This window comes from Mus pahari, chromosome 3, assembly GCF_900095145.1.
Source record: "Mus pahari chromosome 3, PAHARI_EIJ_v1.1, whole genome shotgun sequence".
NCBI lineage: Eukaryota > Metazoa > Chordata > Mammalia > Rodentia > Muridae > Mus > Mus pahari.
Window position 1 is genome coordinate 136,022,613 of NC_034592.1, and position 10,941 is coordinate 136,033,553.

Below are 10,941 nucleotides of genomic sequence, written 5' to 3' on the forward strand. Positions count from 1 at the left end.
AAAAAAAAAAAAAAAAAAAGAAAACCCTGTTCTTGAAAAACATAGATAGATAGATAGATAGATAGATAGATAGATAACCACAGCTGCTCTAAGATAGCAGGGCCAAACACAAATATCAACCGATGGATGTATAGCTTATTTTTAACAGTCTCATGTACCCCAGGCTGACCTTGAACCCTGATCCTCCTACACCACTCAGGATCTAGAATCACAGGTCCTGCGTGACTGTACCCAGCTACAGAGGAGAGGATGGTTGTTTTTTTCATCCTTGTTGGGCAGGGTCTTATGGTGGCTGGTGGCTTGGAACTCATGGAGACCCTGCTGCCCTTGTCTCCTGAGATTCAGGATGGCAGGTACCCTTCACCACATTTTGTTTTTTGTTTTTTGGTTTTTTTTTTTAGATTTATTTATTTATTTATTTATTTATTTATTTATTTATTTATTTATTTATTATAAGTATACTATAGCTGTCTTTAGATGTACCAGAAGAGGGAGTCAGATCTCATTACAGATGGTTGTGAGCCTCCATGTGGTTGCTGGGATTTGAACTCAGGACCTTTGGAAGAGCAGTCAGTGCTCTTAACCACTGAGTCATTTATGAGCCCCTGATTTTTGTTCTTGTTGCTTGAGACAAGATCCTGTTGGCTTTGAAACCTGACTAATCCTCCTGCCTCTATCTCTGTTGAGATAACAGGTATGTGACACTTAGCTTTAATGTACTTAAACCAAACCAAACCACCCTAGCCCACATTTATTGACTGACTGATCTTGTGCATGGGTGTGTGTGTCACAGTGCAGGTGTGGAGTTGAAGGAACAACTGGCTAGAGCTGGTTCCCAACTTCCATCATGACGTGGGTTCCAGCATTCACAACTCAGGTCCTTAGACTTGGTGGCACGTGTCTTTCCCCGATCAGCATACTTTTGGTTGGTTGGTTTTTAAGATTTATTTCTATTTTATATGTATGAGTGTTTTGCCTGTATGTCTGTCTGTGTACTGCATGTGAGCTTGGTTTCTGCGGAGGTCAAATGGAGGTGTTAGATTCCCTGGAACTGGAGTTCCAAATGCTGTGGGTGCTTGGAGTCTAACCTGGATCTTCTGGAAGAACATTCAATGCTCCTAACTGCTGAGCCATCTCTTCAGCCCTTGTTTGCTTTTCTTTGGAGTCAAGGATTCTATTAAAACAGAATGGCCTTGCCCTGTAGGAGAACTTGAATTTCTTTCTTTCTTTCTTTTTTTTTTTTTTTTTGGTTTTTTTGGAGACAGGGTTTCTCTGTGTAGCCCTGGCTGTCCTGGAACTCACTCTGGAGACCAGGCTGGCCTCAAACTCAGAAATTCACCTGCCTCTGCCTCCCAAGTGCTGGGATTAAAGGCGTGCGCCACCACGCCCGGCTCGTTTTTTTTTTCTTTTCTTTTTTTAAAGATTTTATTTATTATTATATGTAAATACACTGTCGTTGTCTTTAGACATACCAGAAGAAGGCATCGTATCTCATGACTGATGGTTGTGAGCTACCATGTGGTTGCTGGGATTTGAACTCAGGACCTTCGGAAGAACATTCAGTGCTCTTTCTTACCCACTGAGCCATCTCACCAGCCCCAGGCCTAGTTTAAATGTATGCTTTATGATAAAACTTTACTTGAGGGAATCTTTTATGAACAAGACAAGTTTTGTTTGTTTGTTTTTGAAATAGGGTATGTATAGCCTCGGCTGGCTTGCATCCCCCAACATAGATCAGGCTGGCTTTGAACTCAAGAGGTTCACCTGCCTTGGCCTCCTGAGTACTGGGATTAAAGTGCCACACTTTGTCACATCTGGCTCTTGAATACCAGAATTTAACCTAAGAGGGCTGGTAAGATGGCTCAGTGGGTAAAGACACATCTTGCCAAGCTCAAAGAGCTGAGTTCAATCCCCAGAGCCAACACTGTGGAAAGGAAGGGAGTCTTGAAAAACTGCCCTCTGACCTCTAGTCAACACCCCACATAAATAAATGAAAAACAATTTTTTTAAAGTCATAATACAAATACAAGGAATATACAAAAATTTAAAAGCAGATCACCCACGTGTTTATATTTTGCCTCATTTGCTTTTAAATCTGCCTCCTGCATATACGTGCATTTATTTTCCAGTATGAGAGAATAAGCAGGTGCTAGTATACTCTTTTCCCAAATACTTCCTGTTTGTTAAGAGCAAAGATATCCCTTTGTATATGTGTTTTCTTCATTCTTTGTTGAAGGAGATGGGAAGGCTTCTTAGTCTATACTCCAGGCTTATCCTGAACTCTCTTTGTAGGCCAGTCAGGCTCAGACTCCTAATAACCCTGCCACCTTTGCCTCCCTAGAGCTCGAGCAGAAAGCTTGTGCCACCAACCCAGCTTGTTTCTTGAATGTAAAACAAAGGGGCTTAAATCACAGATGTCTGTGTGCATATAGCACTAGGGATCAAACCTCTGGGCCCTGCACAAAATCAGCAAGCCCTCGACCACAGAGCTACCAACCCAGCCCTGATGTGAACAGTGATTACCGTCCCGGCTGTAATCACTATGAGCGGTCATTACAGTAAACACTACTGGCAAACCTCCACATACAGGTGGGTGAGCCAAAGTCACGTTATATAAATGCCTCCCTCTTCCACCCGGGTTTCTGCTCCACTTGTCCCAGACTCAGGCCGATGCTCTTTGTCCTGCCTTTTCACGGGGCAGTCTTGTGGCCCAAGTGAGTTGACCAATATGGCCAATGGCTTTTCAAAGGGTAAAGTTTTGTGCTTTCTGGAGAGTATTTTCTTTCTTTCAACAAGGTCTCATTGCATGACCCTGGCTCACCTGACTTGTAATGGACTGGCCAGAGATCATCCTGTCTGCCTCTGAAGTGCTGGAACTAAAGGTTTGCACCACCACACCTCCCTGGAGGTAGTTCTCTTTCTTTCTTCTTAAAAATAAGTTTATTATTTTGTATGTATGGGTGTTTAGCTTCTTGTGGAAGCCAGAAGAGGGTGTCTGGGCTCCTGGAATTGGAGTTACCTATAGTTGTGAGCTGCCATGTGGTTGCTGGGAATTGACCCCTGTTCCTCTGGAAGATCAGCCAGTGCTCTTAATCACTGAGCCATCTGTCTGGTTCTGTCTGTAGTTTTCTTATTCCCATTTTCCTGCACTTTTTCTTCAGGGTGTAGAGAAGTGGGATTTAGATAGGGTCTCACACAGCCACAGTCCAGTCTGGTCGGGTACTTGCTGTGTCACCGAGGTTGGCCTTAAATTTCTTAACTCCCAAGTGCTGGGATTCCAGGTAGGATCCACCATGCCCTGATTCTCTTGACAGTTAAGAGTCCTTCCCAGCAACAGACCGAGACCGCCTGCCCATCCAGACTCTTTCAAGGCATCATGCGCTTTTGCACCAACTTCCGGACACACTTCAGAGCCCTGACAGTCAAGACATTCCCGCTGCTCCTCTTCCCTAGGGGCCAGGTCCAGGCTGGGCTGGGCTTTCTCTCCTTTTGTCTTTTGACCAGTCTACTTTTTTTTTTTTTTTTTAAGTGGAAAAGAGCCCAGGAAGTGTTAAAACCAAACAGTCGCCATTTGCCCATTTACTCACTAACAGGGAAGAAGAGCAGGAGGGAAGCTGCTTTTAACAGGAGTTAGATCCCCAGAGGCCAGAGGCCTGTGGAGATTCATTCATTCATTCAACCAACTTGTATTGAGTTAGTTCCTTTTGATGCTAGCCTCCCTGTGGACTTGTGCTCTTAGAGAGATGTAGCTCCCAGTTTCCATCTAGTTGGAAGATGGAAGCCACCTCTGCCCTGCAAGGAGATGCAGACAGGACTGTACAAAACAATCTCAGATGGGTTTCGGTATTATAGGAACACGAGGAACTAGAAGGATTTGAAGACTGTTCTGTTTGGTGATAAGAAAGCCTCTTCCTGTGACAGATCTGGGGAAACAAAGTCTGAAAGGAGGAAAGAGTCCAAAGCTGTCCTTAGAAGGACAATGCTTGGTGTGTAGGAGGAGCAAGCAGCAAAGCAGAAGAGGCTGGAGGGAAGTCAGGGAGCCAACAGAATACAAGATCTGTGAAAGCTGAGCCTGCAAGTGCTCGGCCTTGTAGTGAGCCTTTGCAATCAGTCGATTTGTTTATTCCTTTAACATATATTTATTTAGTGTCTACTTTAGTGTTCACCGTCTAATGTATGGAGGCAGAAGAGCAGGAAAACAAATAAACATGAACGCCAGGTGCCTATCATAAATATTTGTGTTTCTCCAGTGGTTCAGCGTGTGCCTTTTGGCCTAGGCAGCCCTAAGCTGCAAGAGTAGGGCTCCTCCCCAGCTGGCACGAGGAACCCAGGTAGTTGGGGGAACACGTATGCTTTTTCTTCCTTCAAGGCCTTCTCTCCCCTCAAGATGGCTGACAAAGGCCAAGCTAGGTGAAAGCAGGAAGCAGTACGGGGTCCCCAGCGGGTGACCCACAGGGCCACCACAGCGTCCTGGATAGCTTTGCAGCAGAGGGGTGGTCGAAAAGCTGATGCAGGGTTGCTGTGTGACTGCAGCAGGAGCTCTTCCCTCTCTGGGCCGCTCATCCAGACCTGTGAGTGTGCTTGTATGTGCGTGTGTGCATCTGATCCGGATTGGGGGACAGGAAAGGGGGTGTGTGTCTCAGGTGGAGAGGGCTGGGAGCTATCCGTGGGCTCTGGTCATCCAGGACGGTGACCCCCCAAGGCATAGGGGGCTCGGGGGAGGCTCCCGAGGAGGCGGGGCGAGGAAGCTCGGGAGGGATTTCAAATCTCCCTCGCCCGTCCCCTAAGCCCGGCCGGCCGGTGAGTGGCTGCGGCGGGGGCGCCCCCCGAGCGGGGGCGGGGCGAGGGCCGGGCCGGGGCTACAAGGGCAGCGGCGCCGCCCCCTCCCCACCCACTCCCGTGCGCGCCCGGCCCGTAGCGTCCTCGTCGCCGCCCCTCGCCTCGCAGCCGCAGCCCGCGTGGACGCTCTCGCCTGAGCGCCGCGGACTAGACCGGGTGGCCCACTGGCGCGCGGGCGAGCGCACGGGCGCTCCCGGCCGGCAGCGAGGGGGTTAAGCGGCCCAAGTAAACGTAGCGCGGCGATCGGCGCCGGAGATTCGCGAACTCGACACCCCGTGCCGCCCGCCGGCCAGGACCCGCGGCGCGACCGCGGCGCCGCGCCACAGCCAGCCTCGCGACAGGTGAGTGCCACGCGCCCCTCGTGGGGTGGAACCTGGTGGTTGGGACTGTGTGGGTTCCGGGTGGACAGGTCTCTTGGTGGCGCCTGGATGTTTGCCGGGGTCGGGGAGAACGGGGCGCGTGGCGCTTAGCGGGACGGGGACACGGGACCGGGCACGGGGACAGAGGAAGCGAAGTCCTCGCTGCACTCCCCAACTCTGAAGAGTTGAGGGGAGGAGGCCTGCAGCAACTTTTCTGGAGTGTAGAGTTGAGAACACTTGGGAGCGGAGTGGGGCCCGAGCGGTGGCTGTCCCCGGGACCCAAGGTCCTTACCTAGTCCAGTTCTTACCCAGAGCCTCCTCGGGGAGGAAAGGCTGGGATGTAGAGGGAGAAGTTGTTTCGTCAATGTAGCAGTGGATGTGGATCCCTTCTGACTTGGAACCTCGCACTCCCAGGTTGGGATGGCGCTCTGGGTACCGGCAAGTGGGGATGCGAGATGGGCGTTGTCGCCGGGGTCCTCCGGAGCCGAGCCACTTGAGCCGGCTGCTGGGAGGGGCTGGCTCAGCACACCTGGCCGGGGAGGAGCCAGCGGGGGGCGGTTCCTCACCATGTCGGCTGCCCTAGGGGCTCACTTTTCATTCTTAGCCTTCTTCCGGGGTGAGGTAGCCCCCACTACCTAGTCAATACACTGAGCCCTTAATTGTAAAATAACCCTCTGCCTCCACTTCCTAGCGGTCAATCGTCTGTGCTTCAGGGATTGCTTAGGGATACCTGTGGAATCTGTCCAGGCTAGAGGGTGCAATCAAAGCGGAGACCTACTGCGTTCCCAAGGTTGGACTACACGGAGGGGAAGTTTCTTGCTCCAGTCTCACCTGTGGCAACAGCAGTCCTGTGCTCTCCATGCCTCTGCCTCCAGCCTGCCACCCCCTGCATCCGAGGCATGGAATCCTGTGATTCCTGCTTTGCACTCTGAGGCATATGAATTAAAATGAATTAAGGCCTCAGTAGATTGCTTCCGGACTTGTGGATGTAGTGGGCTTTGGGCTGGTGGCACTCACCGACCTTCCTCCGTCCACCAGGCCTGCTGAGGCTTGTGCCAGACCTTGGAAACCTCAGGTATACACCTTTCCAGACTCGGGACCTCCCCTCCCCCACCTATAGTGCCTTGGGATCAAATCCAGGGCCTTTTTTCAGGTAAGCCACCTACCACCACTGCATTACACCTACCAGCTTCAAGGTAAACTTCCGTAAGGTTGGTAATACACCAAGCACCATCTTTATTGTGTGGTTGGCCTCATGACCTCGCCGCACATGGTTGGAAGCAGGCTGCCCTTCTTGGGCAAGCACTGTCTTGGATTTGTGCTTAAATCCTACTATCGCAAAAGCGATTACAGTTCTATCCATGTGCCTTAGTTGCTATAGAAAGCCATGTGCAATAAAAACAGTTCACTAAGATTAGGGAGGAAGCCAGCATGTGGGGGTCTTCAACCCTCCCATCTTTAAGGTGGGATAAGCACTCAATGGTACAGCACCTGGAGTAGGCCTCAGTATGCGAATGTTGAGGTCTGCTGGGCCGAGCGGAATGGAAAGTCCAGCCCCTCCTTTTCCTGCCTCCCCGAGGTACTGAGTTTCATTCTCAGCTATGGAAGCGTTTCTAAACCATCATTGTCTAACTGGGGAGTTGGCAGGAAGGGCTGTCTTTGTTTCCTTTAAAAAAAAAAAAAATTATATTTTATTCTGTACGTGTGTGCACGAGCAGGCCACCATTGTGAAGGTCAGAGGAAAACGTGTGGCAGGCAGCACACTCTACCATGTGGGTCTGGAGATCAAACCAAGGACGGCAGCCTTGGCTGCAAGTGTCTTTACCTGCAGGGCCATCTCCATTCCATCACCGGCCCCTTTGTTTCCTGTTGGAAAAGGGCTGTGTTGTTTATGGTTTGGGGCCATTTTTTTTTTTCTTCCTTCTTCCCCCTCCATGTTTGAGGATTGCTAAAGGTGTAATTGACAAGCTAAGCAAAATCCTTCACCTTTCCTGTTGGGGTGGGGAGAGCTGAGACAAAGGGGCTGGTGAGGCTGCTGGGGCCGGCCACATCCTTCTTAAAGCCATAGGCCAAACTCTTACCCCTACAAAGGTTGGGGGAGGGGAGAAGAGGATCTTGGAGCTGCAGGGGGCTGAGGGAGGAGGAAGGGAGGTGGGGCTGGCAACGCTGCTTCCAAGCTTGCCCTTCCTCCAGCCATGTGGTGCCTCTGACCCAGAGACGCCTGTCACCCTTCATTATCGCAGCCCAAGGCACCCGATTGCAGTGGACATTTGGACAAGTACGCCATCCAGGGAAATGTCCCTTGGCATTCTTTTGTCCCAAACCAACTTCCATGTCGGCGCCACCTCTAGTTCTGGATACCACTTTCAAGATAGCGCTTGCTAAATTTGAAGTTTCCTGGGATTTTTTTTTCCTTGTTCTTTTTTCCATAAGAAATAGGGCCTTCTGTCTTGCATAGAGGTGGTCCTTTGCCCCCAAGTACTGCATGCATCACCAGGCCTGGCCTTAACTGTCTTCTGTTGGGTGGCCTGGCTTGTTTCTACCTCTCCCCACTAATCTCCCTCCATGGCCTTCCTCGGGCCACGTCTAAATGTTGCTCATGTCTTTTGCAAAGTGTGACTGTGTGTGTGTGTGTGTGTGTGTGTGTGCGCGTGCGCGCGCGCGCGCGCGCGCGCGCGCGCGGGCCCCTTAATAGGTGGTGGGGTCGAGGCTCTGGGAGATCTAGGCACTTCCATTATTGTGACTAGCTTTTAATAGGGGACATTTACACTTTAACATTTTCCGTCATGTCATCTCAGGATGGATTACTCTCAGAAGGACAGATGGCCAGTGCAGATGTTCATGTGTGTCTCTCTCTGGCTGACACAGATACATTGGCTGCTGTGTTGAGTTAGTTTCCTGAGGCTCTCCTACCTGAGATCCCACCAGTGGCAAGAAGGGTCACGTTGGATCCAGTATAGTTTTAGATTAGTGAGTTGATTGCTCACTCACAGTTAGTCGATTAAAGCCCTGTGTCTGCAGGGTAACAGGATGCTGAAGCAGCCTTAGCAGGGCCCAGGATTGACAGTCAGCTTATGAGGTCATGTCCTAGGCCTCGCTTGGTCTATCTATAAAGTGAACAAGGGAGGCTCTTTCTTTTTCTTTTCTTTTTAATGGATTGCCTAACATTTAAAAAAAAAAGATTTATTTATTTTGTTATGTATGTGACTACACTGTCATTTTCTTCAGACACATCAGAAGAGGGCATCAGATTCCATTACAGATGGTTGTGAGCCACCACGTGGTTGGTGAGAATTGAACTCAGGACCTCTGGAGGAGCAGTCAGCGCTCTTAACCACTGAGCCATCTCTCTAGCCCTGGGTGGCTCTTTTTTTTTTTTTTTTTTTTTTTAAAGGAGCTTTATTACTGTCTAATTGCTCGAGATGCTAAAGTTTAGGTAATAGAAAAGGACGCCTTGGAGTCAAATGTTGAGGATGTAGTTCAGTAGTAGAACACTTCCTCAGCCAGCATGAGGCCCTGGGTTTAATCCATTGTACTGTGCACACATAAAACAATACATTTTAGCTTTTGTTTGCTTTTTTGAGTCTTGCTGTGTATCCCTGGTGTCCCCGGCTAGACTGATGTTTGTTATGACATGGTGTGTAGAACAGCCTGGCTGTTATTTTGCTTCGATGCTTTGTGCTTGGATTATGGGCATGAGACACGAGTCTTGCTTGCTTTTGCTGTTGCTGGGGATTGAATCCAGGGGTGGGGGGCACTGTTTATGCTATGCAAGTCCACAACCTCGGAACTACACATGGTCTCACTGGGGTGTTGCAGGTGAGAGTCTTGCTGTTGATAGGCTCATAGAGAGCTGGGTTTCAAGTCTGTCTCTGTCCAGCTCAACATTTATTTATTTATTTATCTTAAAGATTTATTTATTATATGTAAGTACACTGTAGCTGTCTTCAGACACTCCAGAAGAGGTAGTCAGATCTCGTTAAGGATGGTTGTGAGCCACCATGTGGTTGCTGGGATTTGAACTCTGCACCTTTGGAAGAGCAGTCGGGTGCTCTTACCCGCTGAGCTATCTCACCAGCCCCCAGCTCAACATTTAGTGTTCACAGCTTTGAGTGTGACTGGTTTTTCAATGGACCTTATTGGCGTTTGATGCTCCATTGTATAGGGTAAGGGTGCATGAGACATGCATGAGGACCTGGTTGGGTTCTATCTTTACTTGGCACTGCCCCCTCAAAGGAAAAGGAAAAAAAAAAAAAAAAAAGCAGGTGTTCCGGGCATAGCAAACGAACTCGTTTGCATTTCCTAGGTTTCTGTTTCTGAATTGACTTGATTTTTTTTTTTTTTTCCCCTTTCCCCCTGACCCGCTCTTCCAGCGTACAGCTTGTGAGTAAGGGTTGGTGAGCTTGTGTTCTTGCCTCCCCTGGACTTAGGCTGCATAATCCCTTGCCTTCCTGTCTAAGGCTCAGCCTGTGTGGATGTCAACAACAGAACAAACTGAGCACGGACGCCTGGGAGAGGGAAGAGGCTAGCTCTCCTTGGATGTGTGCTTGGGCCAGTGCTGGGGCTAGGAGACCCACCTGGGGCCATATTACCAATGCCATCACTGCTCCCTGAGGCCCCATGAATGGGCTGTACTGGTTTTTCAGCTGCAGCATCATGTAGTTGAAGAAGCACTTGATGAGTCCAGGGACCTGGCGAGAGATGGTTGCTTAGGCTGGCCACGTCAGAAGGCGGGTACTGGAGGTAGGGCTTAGCTGTCTTTTAACAAAGGCAAACAAAGTAGGGCAAGGATTAGGAAAACCCTGAAGAAATGTGTCCTTCCTTGCTCTGGACAAAGAGGGACCAGCAGCAACAGTGTGGCTCAGGTGTCTGAACTTGTCTTTGTTAGACTAGTCTGGCTCTGGGCTCTGATTATTACAATTATACCTTCCTTAATATTTATATTTTTTGTATATGAGTACACTGTAGCTATCTTCAGACACACCAGAAGAGGGCACCAGATCCTATTAAAGATGGCTGTGAGCCACCATACAGTTGCTGGGAATTGAACTCAGGACCTTTGGAAGAGCAGACAGTGCTCTTAACCTGAGCCACCTCTCCAGCCCCAGGTGCAGGTTTCTCTACTTGAACACGGCCCCTTCTAGCAGGAGCTGTGTAAAATCTCTTCTTTTCCAGGTTTAATACAAACAGTCATTAGTTTGCAGATTTCGCTATGACATTATAATGACTGGACCACTCATCTGCTTATCTTTGATTATTTTAAAATTTGATGAGAGGTTCTGGAGAGATGGCTCAGCAGTTAAGAGCACTGGCTGTTCTATGAGAGGACCCACACACATGGCTGCAAACAACTCTATAATCCCAGTTCCAGGGGATCTGATTCCCTCTTTTGGCCTCTGCAGGTAGTAGACGTAGACACACACACACACAATGTACATGCAGACAAAACACTTTATATAGCAAATGAAAGTAAGATTTTACTTAAAGATTATTGAAATGGGGTCTTGCTTAGTAGACCTGGGTACTTGTTTTGTAGTCTAGACTGGCCTCAAATTCTTGGCTTTAGTCTCCAGAGAGCGTGTAGCAGGGTGAGAAAGCCACGTTCTGGGCTAGATTGTTTTCTTTTCCTTTTTTTTTTTTTTTTTTGTTTCTGTTCATGTCCATAAATGGCTACTTCTATGTCAGGTGATGTGTTGGTGTGTACCTTTGCTTTTGGAACCCTTAGCAGGTTGATTCTGGGACA

The 10,941-nt window shown here is 49.0% G+C and overlaps 1 protein-coding gene across 1 annotated transcript in view; it reads left to right on the plus strand.

The window, feature by feature from the left end:
• The first annotated feature begins 5,125 nt into the window (after nt 1-5,125).
• The window catches only part of LOC110318038 (DNA (cytosine-5)-methyltransferase 3B), a 39,146-nt gene continuing 33,330 nt past the window's right edge, over nt 5,126-10,941 (plus strand). Inside the window, exon 1 of the mRNA XM_029535753.1 lies at nt 5,126-5,180. The gene's annotated coding sequence lies outside the window, so the exon portion shown is untranslated. The remainder of the gene's footprint in view (nt 5,181-10,941) is intronic.